The following is a 16,386-nucleotide window of genomic DNA, read 5'->3' as shown; positions in this document are numbered from 1 at the left end:
ACTTTATAAAAGAATCAAGGAGAGTGAGGAAAACTGGAAACTCTGTGTGCCTGAGCATGTGATAGAAAAATTAATTTGGTATACCCACTATAGTAATGCGCATTATGGACCGAAGAAGTGTCTGGAAAAGTTGAAGTTAGATTGTGCATTCAACAGCATGGGAAGGCGTATACGTAAGATACTGAGTACGTGTGACACTTGTCAAAAATCTAAAACGACTACAGTACAGCACAAAGGATATATGTATCCAATTAAGGACATAGTTGCGGTGGATCTCTTTGGGCCACTTCCTGCCTCACGAGGGAATTACACACAAATCTTAGTAGTGGAAGAACTGGTTTCCAAGTACATAAAATTTTACCCATTAAAGAAAGCCACTAGTAGAGCCATCATTAACCAGTTTGAGAAAGACTATTTCCGGAAGGTGTGTATACCTAAGCGAATTTTGAGTGATAATGGGTCACAATTTAGGTCAAAGGAGTGGACAGAGATGCTAAGTGAACACAAAATAGAGCAAATTGCCATTTCTAGATATAGGCCAGCTTCTAACCCTGCAGAACGAACAATGAAGGAATTGAACCGTTTATGGCAAACATACTGTCATAGGAAGCATGGTTCATGGAAAGAATATCTGGAAGAATTTGAGCGGGTCAGGAATCACCTCCCACATGATTCTACAAGGTTTGCACCATGTGAAGTATTGCTCAATCAAGAACCCGACAGTATTTTTCGCGAGTTGCTAGTCTACCCACCAGGAAGTTCATTGACCTGCGAAAGGAAATTGGAGCTAGTGGAATTAAGTATGAAGGAGAAGGCTAGGAAAAGACAGGAAAGACACGACAAGCTAGTGAAACCGATAACTTACCGAGTGGGAGACTTGGTACTAGTAAAGGTTCATGCAAAATCAAAGAAAATAAACTCTGAAATACACAAATTCAACCATGTTTATAGGGGACCATACAGGATTATAAAAATTGGTCATCCTAACATGGTGGAGTTGGAATATGCACGGACAAAGAGAGTGCATGGTAAGGAGCATGTGGAAAACATAAAAAGATACTACTCACACGAGAACAGGGATAACCCAGATGAGGAAGGGGAACTCGATTAGGGCGAATGTCTGAAATGAGAGTGTTCAAGCTCTTTGATGTGATTGGGTAAGACATGTTTAGAACATTTAGTTGTTAAATGGACATTTGAGAAGGGGAAATGTTTATTTGCATTGTATTTGCTGATGTATTATAATTAGAATTGCATATTTCATATCGACGATTACCTGAGAATGGGTGTAAAATCTATAACAACTAATTGGTAATATAATAATTGATATGTCATGTGTTCACGTAATAATTTTTGATTATATGTTGTGTGTTACATTCAATATGGACTATGGAAGATTATTGCTGCTTGATAAAAAATTGTGATTTGGACAATGCCATGTTTGTGAGATGTAATAACCTTTTGTAGAATGTTATTGTGGAGGCGAGGGATTATTTGGTGAATTGTAATTTCATTAATTATTTACACTATGTGTTTTGTTCAGATGTAATGATATCAAATTCCCTTGCCGATTCTTTTACGCCAGAGGCTCCAAAGAAGTTTTCGAGGGCGGGGATGTAAGGGATCCGTAGGCCCTTACGATAAGTTTTGCACTCGGCACAGGTCGATAGAGCAAACAATCGATTGTGTCTTGTTGCGAGAGCGAGTGTGAGTTGAGGCAGTCCCACGTTATGGGCCGAGCTGTGTGGAGGCCAGTCGTTGTAATGCAAGGCTTTACCGACAAAGGGAGTGGCCATCGCCGCGGTTTAACCCCTTTGTGTTAGAATAATACTGGGAAAGTAAAGAAGTATAATTACGAGAGTGATCAGTGATATTTCAGTGCCGATATTTTTGGTTTCGCGTCTACCGCGCTGGGATCATTTTGGATTGCAGTGTTGGATTGCAGTGATTGTATTAGCGTGTGACGATAATGAATAACGAAGAAGCCTGTGCTGAGATTAGCCGTAATTAAATATGTATGACGAAGGCAGTGGCTGTCTCCTTCCTTTTGTGTTTTTGAGACGAATATAGGTCCTTGATTGGTGAAACTGTGTTGGTGTTCTTCTTGTTACCGGACATGTCATTATTACAGCATTTGAGAAGGACAAACTGGAAAGTAACAACTCCGTAGCAGTCAATTCCGATTGCCAGCCCCATTAGGTACACGGTCATATTAATTAATAATTATTGGGCTGCTAGCCGACCAGATCAGGTCGGGTCGAAATGTAAATCAGAGGTGTTACATGCTGTCACGGTTTAACAGATTTTCCGCCAGTCGTATTTCTACGGATTCTTTAATAATGGAGTCCCAGAAAGACGTTGCTGTGGACAAAATCATTATTTTCTCATACTCCAATGAATGTCCAGTAGAAATACAATGTTCAGCAATAGCGGACTTGCTTGGCGGCAAAAGGCGGGTGTAACGTTGATGTTCAGTGCAGCGTTCTTTCACGGTGCGTGTGGTTTGACATATGTAAGCCATACCATCCTTTACATTGTCCGCAGGCTTGATCCCTCCCCACCCTCTAGTTTCCTCCTTCCTCTCCACCCCCCGCCCATTGCCGCGCCTCTATCGCTGTATCCCTCCCTCTCTCCACCTCCACACCCTCCATCTCCTTCATCAGGGCAATTTCCAACACCTCCCCCTCCCGGATGACGAACTTCTCCGTGACTTCTATCCTTCCTTCCAACTATAACCTGGCCTTGTGCCCCCCCCCCCCCCTCCCCAGGGTCCCCTTCTTCTCCCAGAGCGGATTTTCCTCCTTTCCCCCCCTCCCCTGAGACCCTGCACCTCATACTTGCCTCTTTCCTTCCCACATCCCTCCCTACCTGGCCCTCCTCAGCCCACCCCCCCCCCCCCCCCGCTTTTCTCCCCCATCTCTTCCCCTTCCTCCCTTCTTCCGGTCTCCCTCATCTCCTTGCACCTGGCAGATCCTCTGTTTTGATCATTGTCAGTGTGCCACATCAGTGTTGTGTTTAGTGCTGTTTCTCCTGTGCATCAAGAGGTGTGATTTTAATTGTGTACTGCCTCGAGGTTCGCCGTCAGTGTTTGTTATGTGCTACGCCATCCGTTGATACCTTTTATGCTCCAGTCATACTATGCCTTGTGTTCTTTTAATTGTCGCAGTGTGTGGCTTTTTGTGTGTACTACTTCTAAACAGTTTTTTATCTCCATTTTACAGTCACCCCGTTTTTTGTCTATTGCCTTCCATGATGTTCCCCCTTTTTTTATATCTATGTTCACCATATTCTCTCCTTTGTTATTTTTAAATGTCTTCTATTGTTCGTTCTATGTCTTTCGGCTGAAGAGCAGCGCATATGCTGCTGCCAACCCGCCCCGATGGGGAATTGAAATACAATAAAGAAAAAAAAAAAGTTTTCGCCAGTCTGCGAGGCTCACCTGAAGATGACTGGCAGGTGCCCAGTTGAAATATCGTGCTAAGTATTGGACGACGACCAGCTGCAAGCCCGAAATTTCTTTGAACAGTCAATTCGCCGGGAAAATTTTAAATTTCATTTCAGGAAACATTCCTCACACACAAATAAAGAAAATATGTGGACATGTGTCCGGAAACGCTTAATTTCCATGTTAGAGCTCATTTTAGTTACGTCAGTATGTACTGTACTTCCTCGATTCACCGCCAGTTGGCCCAATTGAAGGAAGCTAATGTTGACTTCGGTGCTTGTGTTGACATGCGACTCATTGCTGAACAGTACTAGCATCAATCACATCAGTACGTAGCATCAACAGGTTAGTGTTCATCACGAATGTAGTTTTGCAGCCAGTGCAATGTTTACAAATGCGGAGTTGGCAGATGCCCATTTGATGTATGGATTAGCACGGGGCAATAGCCGTGGCGCGGTACGTTTGTATCAAGACAGATTTCCAGAACGAAGGTGTCCCGACAGGAAGACGTTCGAAGCAACTGATCGGCGTCCTAGGGAGCACGGAACATTCCAGCCTATGACTCGCGACTGGGGAAGACCTAGAACGACGAGGACACCTGCAATGGACGAGGCAATCCTTCGTGCAGTTGACGATAACCCTAATGTCAGCGTCAGAGAAATTGCTGCTGTACAAGGTAACGTTGACTACGTCACTGTATGGAGAGTGCTATGGGAGAACCAGTTGTTTCCGTACCATGTACAGCGTGTGCAGGCACTATCAGCAGCTGATTGGCCTCCACGGGTACACTTCTGCAAATGGTTCACGCAACAATGTGTCAATCCTCATTTCAGTGCAAATGTTCTCTTTACGGATGAAGCTTCATTACAACGTGATCAAATTGTAAATTTTCACAATCAACATGTGTGGGCTGACGAGAATCCGCACGCAATTGTGCAATCACGTCATCAGCACAGATTTTCTGTGAACGTTTGGGCAGGCATTGTTGGTGATGTCTCGATTGGGCCCCATGTTCTTCTACCTACGCTCAATGGAGCACGTTATCCTGATTTCGTATGGGATACTCTACCTGTGCTGCTAGAACATGTGCCTTTACAAGTACGACACAACATGTGGTTCATGCACGATGGAGCTCCTGCACATTTCAGTCGAAGTGTTCGTATGCTTCTCAACAACAGATTCGGCCATTCTCCAGGGCTGCATCAGCGCATCAGGGATTCCATGCGACGGAGGGTGGATGCATGTATCCTCGCTAACGGAGGACATTTTGAACATTTCCTGTAACAAAGTGTTTGAAACGCTGGTACGTTCTGTTGCTGTGTGTTTCCATTCCATGATTAATGCGATTTGAAGAGAAGTAATAAAATGAGCTCTAACATGGAAAGTAAGCGTTTCTGGACACGTGTCCACGTAACATATTTTCTTTCTTTGTGTGTGAGGAATGTTTCCTGAAAGTTTGGCCGTACCTTTTTGTAACACCCTGTATAGATGGCTGAATGCAGTCGCTCGAAAGCCTATATATTTATTCTAAGAAGAGTAGAGATGTGTGTGCCGATTATTTACTTGTGAATTTATCCTAGGGGAAGTCAGATGGTATCAGCATCACTTTCAAGAACGAGCCAGAATAGTTTGACTGGTTTAACTAGGCTGGTTCGGTCGTTAGGTTTTTTGCTTTTGCGACTTGGAGTCGAGAGACGAAAGGCCTTCAATACGAACGCCTTAAGCATGTCACGAGAAAGGGTAGATAGATCCGCAGCCTGAGGACGTTTGCATATCGACATCTTGTTCAGAGCGCGACCAGGAATCGTTTGCATATCCGACTGCGTCTTATTCACAGGACGCGCGTGTGTTCCCATTGTCCGCTTTCGCGTCTGTGTCCAGTGAGGACCTAGCGCTGCGCCTAGAGTTGTGGAAAAGTTAAATGCAGATAAGCGGCCTCGTTTATTCGTTTCCTCGAATATTGCGGTAGGTGGGGCGCGCACACAATGCCGCCATTCACGAGAAGGGGACACAGCTGCCACAGTGCGCGGGAACAACGGAGGGCCAACAACCAATTAAAACTGAATAAGTAAATCACCGCACTGCGCAAGGCCGGCTATCATCTCCGATGTGAAGGCCCGACAGCAGCTCGCAGTAAGCGAGTGAGCTCTCCGCTCTTAAATACACGCGACGGCTAATAAGAAAACGCAGAGATCTGAAATTTATTTCGGAAAACTGTTTCTTTGCATTCTACCAGTCGTGCTGTAGCAGGGGGCCAGGTGGATTCTGTTCATTTTCTCCTCGGTCCTCACTGCGAGACCATAAGTCGTGACTCGAATCCAGCATAAACGCCTAGAGACTGAGTTGGTCTCATAATCACCCCCCTTCGCCATGACGGCGGAGCGTCCGTGAGAGGTTTTTGTGGCGTCTGCGACGTGTTTCCTTTCTTGCACTCGAGATGACGTTTACGCCCTTACGCGACTGTTCCTATATGACACCTTGTAACACGATAAGCTAGTGAAAGTTTTAAATTCAAAATTTAGAAAATGTTTTTGAAGTTTTTACTTCAGTTTTACAGAATGGCTTTCTATGTAAAATGACGTAAGGCTCAACACATTTGTTTATGTAAGGTAAGAGACATACCATAGCAACATTAAACCAGCCGACAAAACAGTTGTGATTTGTCCGTTTATCCTTGAACTGTAGTTTATAATAAACTGGACAGTATCAATCAAATCAAGCAGTTTAGAACCATGTTCTGTACTACTTTCAGCCGGCCGTTGTGGCCCTGCGGTTCTAGGCGCTTCAGTCCGGAACCGCGCTGCTGCTACGGTCGCAGGTTCGAATCCTGCCTTGGGCATGGATGTATGCGATGTCCTTAGGTTAGTTAGGTTTAAGTAGTTCTAAGTCTAGGGGACTGATGACCTCAGATGTTAAGTCCCATAGTGCTCAGAGCCATTTAAACCATTTGTATTACTTTCAACTTGTACGCTTACGTTCGATACGGCAGTAGTGTTTCTTAAATCGCAGACGACTATAGAACATTGTTCTCGCTCGAGTCTGCTTCCGCAACAGTTATATATTTAAATGATAGTCGTACATTGTATATACTCACACGGAGAGGCTGTGTAAAATTACGAGGGCATGACTAAGCACTTTGACATGGCACATAGAAATCAACTGATCGAGCAAAATCACTGTGGCCGTATACGGCCAAGGTGGAAAATGTAACTCGGTTTCAATAAAATTGTCTCTCACACTCTGGGTGTAAAAACTTATATTAAAATAAGACTTCTGTTGAAATGAAATGATCGTATATCATTGTTAACCGGGAGGCCCTACCCGGGGAAGTCCTGCCGCCGACTGCAAGTCTTATTTTAGCCGGCGCCACATTGGGCGACTTGCGTGCTGGTGATGATGGTGAAATGGTGATGAGGACGACACAACACCCAGTCCACGAGTGGAGAAAATCCCAAACCCGGCCGGGAATCGAACCCGGGCTTGCTGCATGGGAGGCAAGCACGTTACCAACCAGCTAATCAGGCGGACAATATTTCTGTTTATTCACTGACGCACAACTTTGGTCAAGCGACAGTCTTAATAGGACTTTGGCCAGACAGTATTCTGAACACTGCAATGCTGAGGCGGAATAAATGTTCAAGGAGACCAAACAGCTGAGGTCGTGAATCACCTACTCACCTAGCGGGTCTGCTACAATGGACTGTAGCACTTCACAACTATTGAAAAATGCATAAGATAATAGTTTATAAACCCCGACTACTGTTGAGCAGTAATTGATAACGAAGTGCTTAGATCAGAGGCGGGCAAACGTTACACGCTGCTCATGAGCACACAGCGCTGCACGTGTGCTGCTCGCGTGCAATCGTCGAACGGGACAGTGCCGACAGCCTGCAGGTTGCGGCAGTGTAGTGCCAGGCTAAGCTGCGGACGTTGAAGCGAAGCGACCACTACATAGTGAACGTTGTATTTCAATAACCGGAAAATGCAGAGTGAATCGAGGAAACGGAGAATTGGTGATTAGCTATCTTTTAAAAAAAGGAATGGGAGAATCATTTTTTCTCTGTGGAAAAACGTGAAAATTGGAAATGTATAATATGTGACAGTATTTTCGCTCGTCAGCGGAAGTTTAATATTGAACGCCATTATAATAAATTTCAGTATGTTGCCGTTCTTAGTGCAATAAAACAGGAATTTCTCAAGCGATTTGGGGATATATCTTACTTATCCCAAGGTTTTGAATAGTTCTCGAGAGAATCTGGTTTCTGTAGATGATATTCATCTCAGTTTGCAAATGGAATTAATAGATCTACAGTGTAATTCTCGTCTGAGAGACAAGTTCCTTTTGGCAAGACGTGTAATGGATTTTTATCATGACTTTCCACAGCAAGAGTTTCCTCGTCTCCATCGTGAAGCCACGAAGACAGTCAATGTTGGGCTCGACATACTTTTGTGAGAGATTTTTTACTGTTATGAAAATTAATAAGTCTCGGTTAAGAGCAAACATCAGTAAAGAAAATTTACGTAACTGTTTGCGTTTGTCTGTATATAGAAATTTTGTTCCAGACATTAAACATATTGTAAACTCCACCTGTGATAATTAAATAAAACGTATTGTAGGTAATAGGTAGTCTTTCAAACCACGATTACTTTCAAGCACTCCTACTAACCTTATTCCTTCATTTAATAAAGCAGGCCAGGAAACAAAACGCATTACAAAGGAAGAAGTGGGGGGATGGGTGAGAAGCGGTTGGCCAGCTTGCCCCTGTGTGCACGCAGAACACTTGTTAACTGCACACGTGCATGTGCACCCCACACGTGCAGAATTCCTGCCCGCCCCTGGCTTAGATGAATTGTCAGCATTGCGTATTATGTGTATAACATATTTATTGCAAAGATGCGAACATTGTAACAGTAGCGGCAGTAGAAAAATGAACCATTCCAACTTACCTTTCATATGCTCCAAAAAGAATGAGGTCCGGGCTTGCTGCGAAATGACTGAGATACGTTTTTTATAACTCAAAAGTTTACAGCCCTTTTCATATATACTGGCAAAAATCTCGAAATAGCAACATTAACAGCAAACACTGGTAATAAGAAATCCATTACGTTACCAAAACATTCCGCAATTTAACACTTGGCGCCAACATACTAGCAATGGCGGTAACGTATCAAAGGTAATTTTCAGAGCTGTTAAATTTATTTTAAAATGTAAATTGTACTAATTCTTTGGTACATTAAAATGTAAAAATGCATGCTTTATTATAGGATATGTTTCGTATTAATATTTATAATTACGATTTTAACCAATTCTGTTTTAGTTGAACGTACAGATCCCTGGATGAATAACCTTTTCGGAGCTACCGTAATTGTGCCTTCTGAGTATATGCCAAATGCTCAAACAAAACTTCAAGTAGGGCAAAGGAATGCCAGTAACTGAAAATAAAATGAATACAAAGAGCTACCCTGCAAAAACGGTGGTGCGCGCGATTTTACAGAGAAAGGTACCGGTAATTTCAGTTGAGAAACGAATATAGATGTGTGCAGTAAAAAAAACGAAAGAAAAAAAGATTGGGTTTAACGTCCCGTCGACAACGAGGTCATTAGTGCCCGCGCGCTAGTTCGGATGGTGTCAAGGATGGGGAAGGAAATCGGCTGTGCCCTTTCAGAGAAACCATCGCAGCATTTACCTGGAGCGATTTACGGAAAATTAAGGAAAACCCATATCTGGATGGCCTTACGCGGGTTTGAACCGTCATCCTCCCGAATGCGAGTCCAGAGTACTTACCATCGCGCCACCTTGCTCGCAGGATGCAGTAAAGATCAAAAATGGTTCAAATGGCTCTGAGCACTATGGGACTTGACATCTGAGGTCATCAGTCCCATAGACTTAAAACTACTTAAACCTAACTAACCGAAGGACATCACACACATCCATGCCCGAGGCAGGATTCGAACCTGCGACCTTAGCGGTTGCGCAGTTCCAGACTGAAGCGCCCAGAACCGCTCGGCCACAACGGCCGGCTGTAAAGATCACAGGGTATCAACCTTAGGTCGTTACAAGATGCCGGTATCTATGAGAGGTAGCTGCAATTGCAAAATTATGCCTTTGTCGTCAAGGAACGTTCGTTTATTTAATAGTATGTCATGCTAACCGCCACCTGGTCAGGACTGGTTGTCAGTGAATGTATAATGCAGCAGCTATAGCAAAGGACGCACTGTGGGGTTAGTCTAACAGCTTTTTGCGTCTCTGTAATTTTTGTAGACGTTGTGGGGCTACGGAGAAGTAGCCAGCGACATTTCAAAATAAAGAGTTTGTAAAACTGCGTCATTAGACTCCACGAAATGATTAGTGTTGCAAATTACGAATGTGCAACATAATTTAAAAACCTGCGCTTCACATACGTTGTAGAAATGTTTAAGTACCTTGGAAAGAACTAAAAGGTTCTTACTTGCTATATTCTAAATATTCACGTACTAGGCATTGCGGTTTAGTGGTACCTTAATCACAGAAGGTTTGAACTAAAGGTGAAATTTTCCCTCGCCGAAAAGATTAAGTCACTGACTTTTTGTGTGAAAACATCCCAGTACACTTAAATTTGAGAATTCTGTGTAAATATGAAGTTCCCAGTCGTACTGAACAAAGAAGTTGATTCAGGCATCGGAAGAAGAATTCGTATCGTGCCATTTTCGTAGTTAAACATGGTGGTTGCAGCTGAAAAATACGAAAAATGAAATGGTACTAATTAATTAATGTCCGTTTGTTGCATTTGCTTTACACGTACTGTAAATACTAGTGATTAGAACAGTATTATACGCCGGTTAAGTCGACTGTTTAAATTGAGGCGACAGAGCGGTAAATTCGGTTCAAAAGAGTTGGGTGCTATTGAAAGAACTGCGGCTGAAAGTGTCCTCGCGTAGGCAAAGCGAAGGTGTGGGCGAAACAAAAGCCTGCGGCGCCTAATGAAAGGTTTGCGCGCCGCTTTGACCGGCCTTCACAGCTGGGCTGTCACAAGCGGCCCCTCTGATCAGTCAGAATGAGCGCGCGCCGCTACACACTAACCGAATTCGAGCGCCGCTCTGGACATCGAATTTCACTCGCTTGCGCGCTCCTCACAGATTCGTGCCTCCTGTGGGTTCGGGGGTAAGAATAGGCCCGCGGTATTCGTGCCTGTCGTAAGAGGCGACTAAAAGGAGTGTCAAACGTTACGGCCTTAATGTGATGGTCCCCTCTTGGGTTTGACCTCCCTTTTTCCAAAATTCCGTTGTTAGTGCGTGCCATTTGGGGAAGGACGCCGTACGTGGTGTTTTTCTATTCGTCCATCATGCACCACCATCTTGCATGCTACCTATTGTCGTGTGGCGGGATTTACACCCAACGTCTTCTGGTTTGCCTCCTTCTCGTCTTGTGCGCAATCCCCTTCTTAGCGCCCCCGACAACTGTGGACCCTTTCAACACCTAAAATCCAGCACGGTAGCCAGTCTGTTGTGGTGGGGTCGTCATGTACCCTCTTGGTGGTAGCCCCCTGACCACGCAGGGATCGCACTACAGATGCCAGAGCTGTTTCCTCCCCACGCATGCCAAGGAGTATGTGCCTATCTTGTTTGGGGCACGGGGACTCCGGGCAACGGGATATCGGCCAGGTACCCATTGCTTTGGCTGTGTGGCGCCCTTGGGGAGAGCCCTCGTTCAGAGTAGGTGGCATCTGGGCGGATGTGGCGCAGTGAAGCGCAATAAATCACACCAAGCTGGTGGTCGCACGGCCACCAATGTCTCTAAGCGAGGCAGGGTTGACTTTGATGCTGCGCAGTATGACCCTCGGTCGTTCTCCTCGTTGGCTGCGCTGTGGGAGGGACGCGGATCTAGTGCCAAGTGGGAGCCTTACGTCCCACAATACCTTGTCTGCAGCAGGACTGATGGTGACTCCTTTCTTACGATGAAGCCTCTGTTTTTTGTGGAACTAAGTTTGGGGAAGTGGCGGGGTTGTCTAAAATGAGGAATGGGTCCATCCTCCTCAAGACGTCCTCCCCAGCCCAGTCACGAGCGTTGCTCTTGTGTGATAAGCTGGGTGACGTCCCTGTTACCGTCATTCCCCACAGTAGCTTAAATATGGTCCAGGGGATTATTTACCATTTCCCGATTCTCCATGTGCACCTCCGCCTGTATGTGTCAACTGTGGGGAGCACCACTCTCCATGCTCGGCGGATTGCCCTGTTCTTCATAAGGAGCAGAAGGTAATGGAATTTAAGACCCTGGACCGGCTTACTTATCGAGAGGCAAAACTGAAATATGAGAGGTTGTACCCTGCTTCCCTTCGAACATCTTATGCTGCAGCCACATTATCATCGCCCTTGCGAGCGGCCGTTGTCGCCTCATCTGTGCCGCCTTCAGTGGGCCCTCGGGCCCATGCATCTCTGTCTGCCCCCCTTGTGTCAGGGGGCAAGCCTTCCTCTGTTGCCCCCTGAGCAGTTGGGGGCAAACCCTCTTCTGTCGCTCCCCCCATGCTTACTTCGGGAGTGACATCTGCTCCAAAACTGGGGGGCTCGATCCTTCCCCCTCCTTCTCCGCCGGCGTTGACTCTGTCGGTTCCTCTCTCATGGAAGGGGTCCCTCGGGGCTCTCCCTTCCTCCGTTTCTTCTCCTACCCAGCAGGATGTCAGCCAGTGGCTGAAGATTCCACCACCTTCTGGTCGTAGGGCTTCTGCGTCGTCGTCAGCTTCCAACGCTCCTTCACAGCCCTCTAACCCTAAGGAGAGACGCGAGAAGAAGGAACGGAACGTGTCCAAGAAGAAGGACGTTCCGGCGGTTTCAGTACCGCCTGCTATAAATAGTTCTGGCTCTGGGGATGAGGTGGAGATCCTCGCCTCTGCCGCGGATTTCGCCCTCACGGAACCCTCGAGGGCCTTTCCTATGGACACAGCTGACTCTCCCCCGGTGGCGGCAGTTGGCTCTGAGGCGCCGTCTGACCCTTAGTCGCCTTCACGCCCTCGCAGTCCCTTCCTGCTTCCATTCTGCAGTGGAACTGCGGTGGTTATTTCCGCCACCTGCCTGAGCTCTGGATGCTTCTGAGTGTTTCCCCTGTTCTCTGCATTGCTCTGCAGGAAACTTGGTTTCCAGCAATGCGGACCCCCACCCTTCGCAGTTATCGGGGAGTCTATAAGAACCGCGCTGCCTGTCAATGAGCGTCAGGTGGGGTTTGCCTCTTTGTTCACCACTCTGTCTGTAGCTCGTCAGTACCCCTTGTGACGCCTTTAAAGGCAGTCGCTGCCAGGGTTGAGCTCTCGCCGGCTATTACTGTTTGCTCTGTTTACATTCCTCCAGATGGGGAGCTCCCCTAACATGTCTTGGCTGCGCTGCTGGCTCAACTCTCGCCACCATTGCTGCTTCTGGGCGATTTCAATGCCCGCAACCCTCTATGGGGTGGGACTGTCTCCGATGACCACAGTCGTGCTGTGGAGCATGTGTTGGCTCAGCTCGACCTTAGCCTCTTGAACACCGGTGCTCTCACGCATTTCAGTGTGGCCCATGGCTTGTTCTCGGCCATCGATCTCTCTCTTTGCAGCCCCGGACGTGTCCCATCCCTCCACTGGAGAGTGCATCCTGACCTGTGTGGTAGTGACCATTTTCCCATCTATTTGTCACTGCCCTAGTGTCATTCTTCTGGGTGCCTGCCCCGCTGGGCTCTCCTCAACAGGGCTGACTGGCTGGATTTTACTTCCGCTGCCACCATTGCGTCTCCCTCTCAGGGTGACATTGACGAGGTGGTCCGTGTCTTGACCACGTCAATGATTTCTGCAGCCGAGGATCCCCCGCTCTTCTGGTCTCCCCCGGAGGAAGGCTGTACCCTGGTGGTCGCCGGAGATTGCTGAGGCTATTCGCGACCGTAGGTGGGCTCTCCAGCGTCTCCAGCGTCTCTGGAGACCCTCATCGCCTTTAAGAGGCTCCGTGCCTTGGTCCGTCGTCTTATTGCACGGCGTAAGCAGGAGCGCTGGGAGAGGTATGTCTCATCCTTGGGCTTCCGTGTCTCTCCCTCGCTCGTGTGGGCCCGGATCCAGCGGATTTATGGATACTGGACCCCTATGGGTGTCCCTGGGATCTCCCTGGACAGCGCTGTTTGCACAGACGCTGCCGCCATTGCTGAACACCTTGCTGCGCACTTTGCTACGAGCTCTGCGACTGCAACTTACCCCCCCACCTTTCGCTCTCTAAAGTAGCGAGCCGAGCAGACGCCGTTATTATTCCACACGCGTCGTTCTGAAAAATACAATGCTCCTTTCAGCGAGAGCGAATTCCTCGCTGCCCCCGCCGATTGCCCTGATACAGCACCAGGACCAGACTGCATCCACACGCAGATGCTGAAGCATCTCTCCAGGGACTTCCAGAGACACATCCTCACCATCTTTAACCGCATTTGGAGTGAGGGCGTGTTCCCGTTGTAAAGGCGAAAGGGTGTTATTGTCCCCATCTTGAAGCCCGGTGTGGACCCACTGGCGGTGGACAGCTATCGTCCCATTACCCTCACCAATGTTTTGTGCAAATTGCTCGAACATATGGTGGGGCGGCGTTTGTGTTGGATCCTTGAGTCGCGCGGTCTCCTCGCTCCATCCCAGGGCTTCTGTCGGGGCCGGTCTGCTGTGGACAATTTGGTGTGGCTGGAATCTGCTATCCGTACGGCCTTTGCCCGACGTCAGCATCTCGTTGCTGTATTTTTTGATCCGCGGAAGGCGTATGACACCACATGGAGGCATCACATCCTTGCTACGTTGCATGACTGGGGTCTTTGTGGCCAGCTCCCGGCTTTTCTTCAAACTTTTTTATTGCGCCGCTCTTTCCGGGTGCAAGTCGGTGCCCCCTCTATTTCATCTTATATACAGGAAAATGGGGTCCCGCAGGGCTCGGTGTTGAGCGTCTCCTTATTTCTAGTGGCCATTAATGGTCTGGCTGCAGCCGTGGGGTCGTCGGTGCCTCCTTCTTTGTATGCCAACAACTTCTGCATCTCATTTACCTCAACGACTACGGGCGTCGCCAAACGAAGGCTGCAAGTCGCCGTTCGCAAGGCAGCATCATGGGCTCTGACTCGTGGTTTTCAGTTCTCTGCAACCAAGACTCGAGTTTTGCACTTCTGCAGGCGTCAGACGGTCCACCCTCATACTGAACTTCACCTCGACGACCACCTCCTTGAAGTGGTGGACACCAGCCACTTCATTGGACTCGTCTTTGATGCCAGGCTCACATGGGTTTCTCATATTACTCAGCTGAAGCAAAAGTGCTGGCGGCATCTCAACGCCCTCCACTGCCTGAGCCACACGTCTTGGGGTGCAGATCGCTGCATGCTGTTGCGATTATACAGAGCCCTTGTGCAGTCCAGGCTTGATTATGGGAGCCTGGCCTATGGGTCTGCATCACCCTCAGTGTTGACGTTGTTGGACCCCATACACCACTGTGGGGTTTGGCTTGCAACTGGCGCTTTCCGTACGAGCCCCGTGGATAGTCTACTGGTGGAGGCTGGGGTTCCGTCACTGCGGATTCGCCGCCATCGACTGCTCGCCGACTATGCTGTCCATGTGCATTGCTCGCCAGGCCATCCCAATCATCGCCTGCTTTTCCCTGCCATGGTCCTCCATCTGCCCGAACGGCGACCTCGGTCTGGGCTTTCCACAGCTGTCCGCGTCCAGTCCCTGCTGTCAGAACTGGGGTCATCCCCTCTTCTGCCTCCCTTCCGGGTCCGTGCACCTACGCCTCCCTGGTGTTTGCCCCGGCCGTCCATCCGTCTGGACCTGGCACAGGGACCCAAGGACTCAGTTCCGCCTGTGGCCCTCCGTCGCAGTTTTCTTGCGCTCCTCGCCTCATTTTCGGGCTGTGAGACTGTCTACACTGATGGTTCCCTGGTTGATGGTCGCACTGCCTACGCTTTTGCTCACGCTGCCCATGTTGAACAGCGCACCTTGCCAGCTGGCTCCAGTATTTTTACTGCCGAGCTGGTGGCCATATTGCGCGCTCTTGAGCATATGCGTTCCTACTCAGGTACATCCATCATCATCTGCAGTGACTCCCTAAGCAGCCTCCAGACCATCGACCGCTGCTATCCCTCTTCTCCTCTGGTATCCTCTATTCGGGAGTCTGTTTCCGCCATTACCCGCTCTGGTCGTTCGGTAGTCTTTGTTTGGACGCCAGGTCACGTTGGCATCCCGGGGAACGAACATGTCGACAGGCTGGCCAAAGGGGCGATCGACGCCCCAGCTTTGGAGATCGGCCTCCTGGCTTGTGATCAGCAGTTGGTGTTGCGCTGTAAGGTGCTTGGGATGTGGGCTGAGTGGCGTGGCCTGACATCCCCGAATAAACTGCGGGCTGTTAAGAAGACGACCGATGTGTGGCGGTCCTCCCTGCAGGCTTCTCGCAGGGACTCTGTCGTCCTGTGTCGGCTCCGCATCGGCCATACCTACCTGACGCACGGCCATCTTTTGCGTCAGGAGGATCCCCCCCTGTGTTGGTGTGGGTCCCGGCTGACGGTCACCAACATTTTGTTGGAGCGTCCCCGACTGCGCACCCTCCGGCAGTCTTTTAATCTCCCGGGCACTTTGCCTTTGGTTTTATGCGACAATGCCTCCATGGCTGACGATGTTTTAAATTTTATCCGTGGTAGTCCTTTTTATGGTTCCATTTAGGGAGGTCCTGCACATTTCCCTTTCTGTGTCTCTTGTCCTCGAGTCTCTCATAATTGGTTGCAGATTTTAGTGTGTAGTCGGATGGTTGACTCTTTCCCTTTTTTTGTTCTCGTGGTCAGTCAACCAGTCTCTAGCCATCTTCTTTTCTTCTGTTTCTTTCTGTGTGGTGTTCGTCTGTACTCTTCTTGTCTGTAGTGTTTGTTGCCGCATTTGTGTTCTTTCAGTGCCTGGGGGGGGGGGGGAGGCGAGGAGTCTCCTTCCCCTTGGTGTTTTACCTGC

The sequence above is a fragment of the Schistocerca piceifrons genome, chromosome 3 (assembly GCF_021461385.2).
Source record: "Schistocerca piceifrons isolate TAMUIC-IGC-003096 chromosome 3, iqSchPice1.1, whole genome shotgun sequence".
NCBI lineage: Eukaryota > Metazoa > Arthropoda > Insecta > Orthoptera > Acrididae > Schistocerca > Schistocerca piceifrons.
This window is presented reverse-complemented; position numbering follows the sequence as displayed.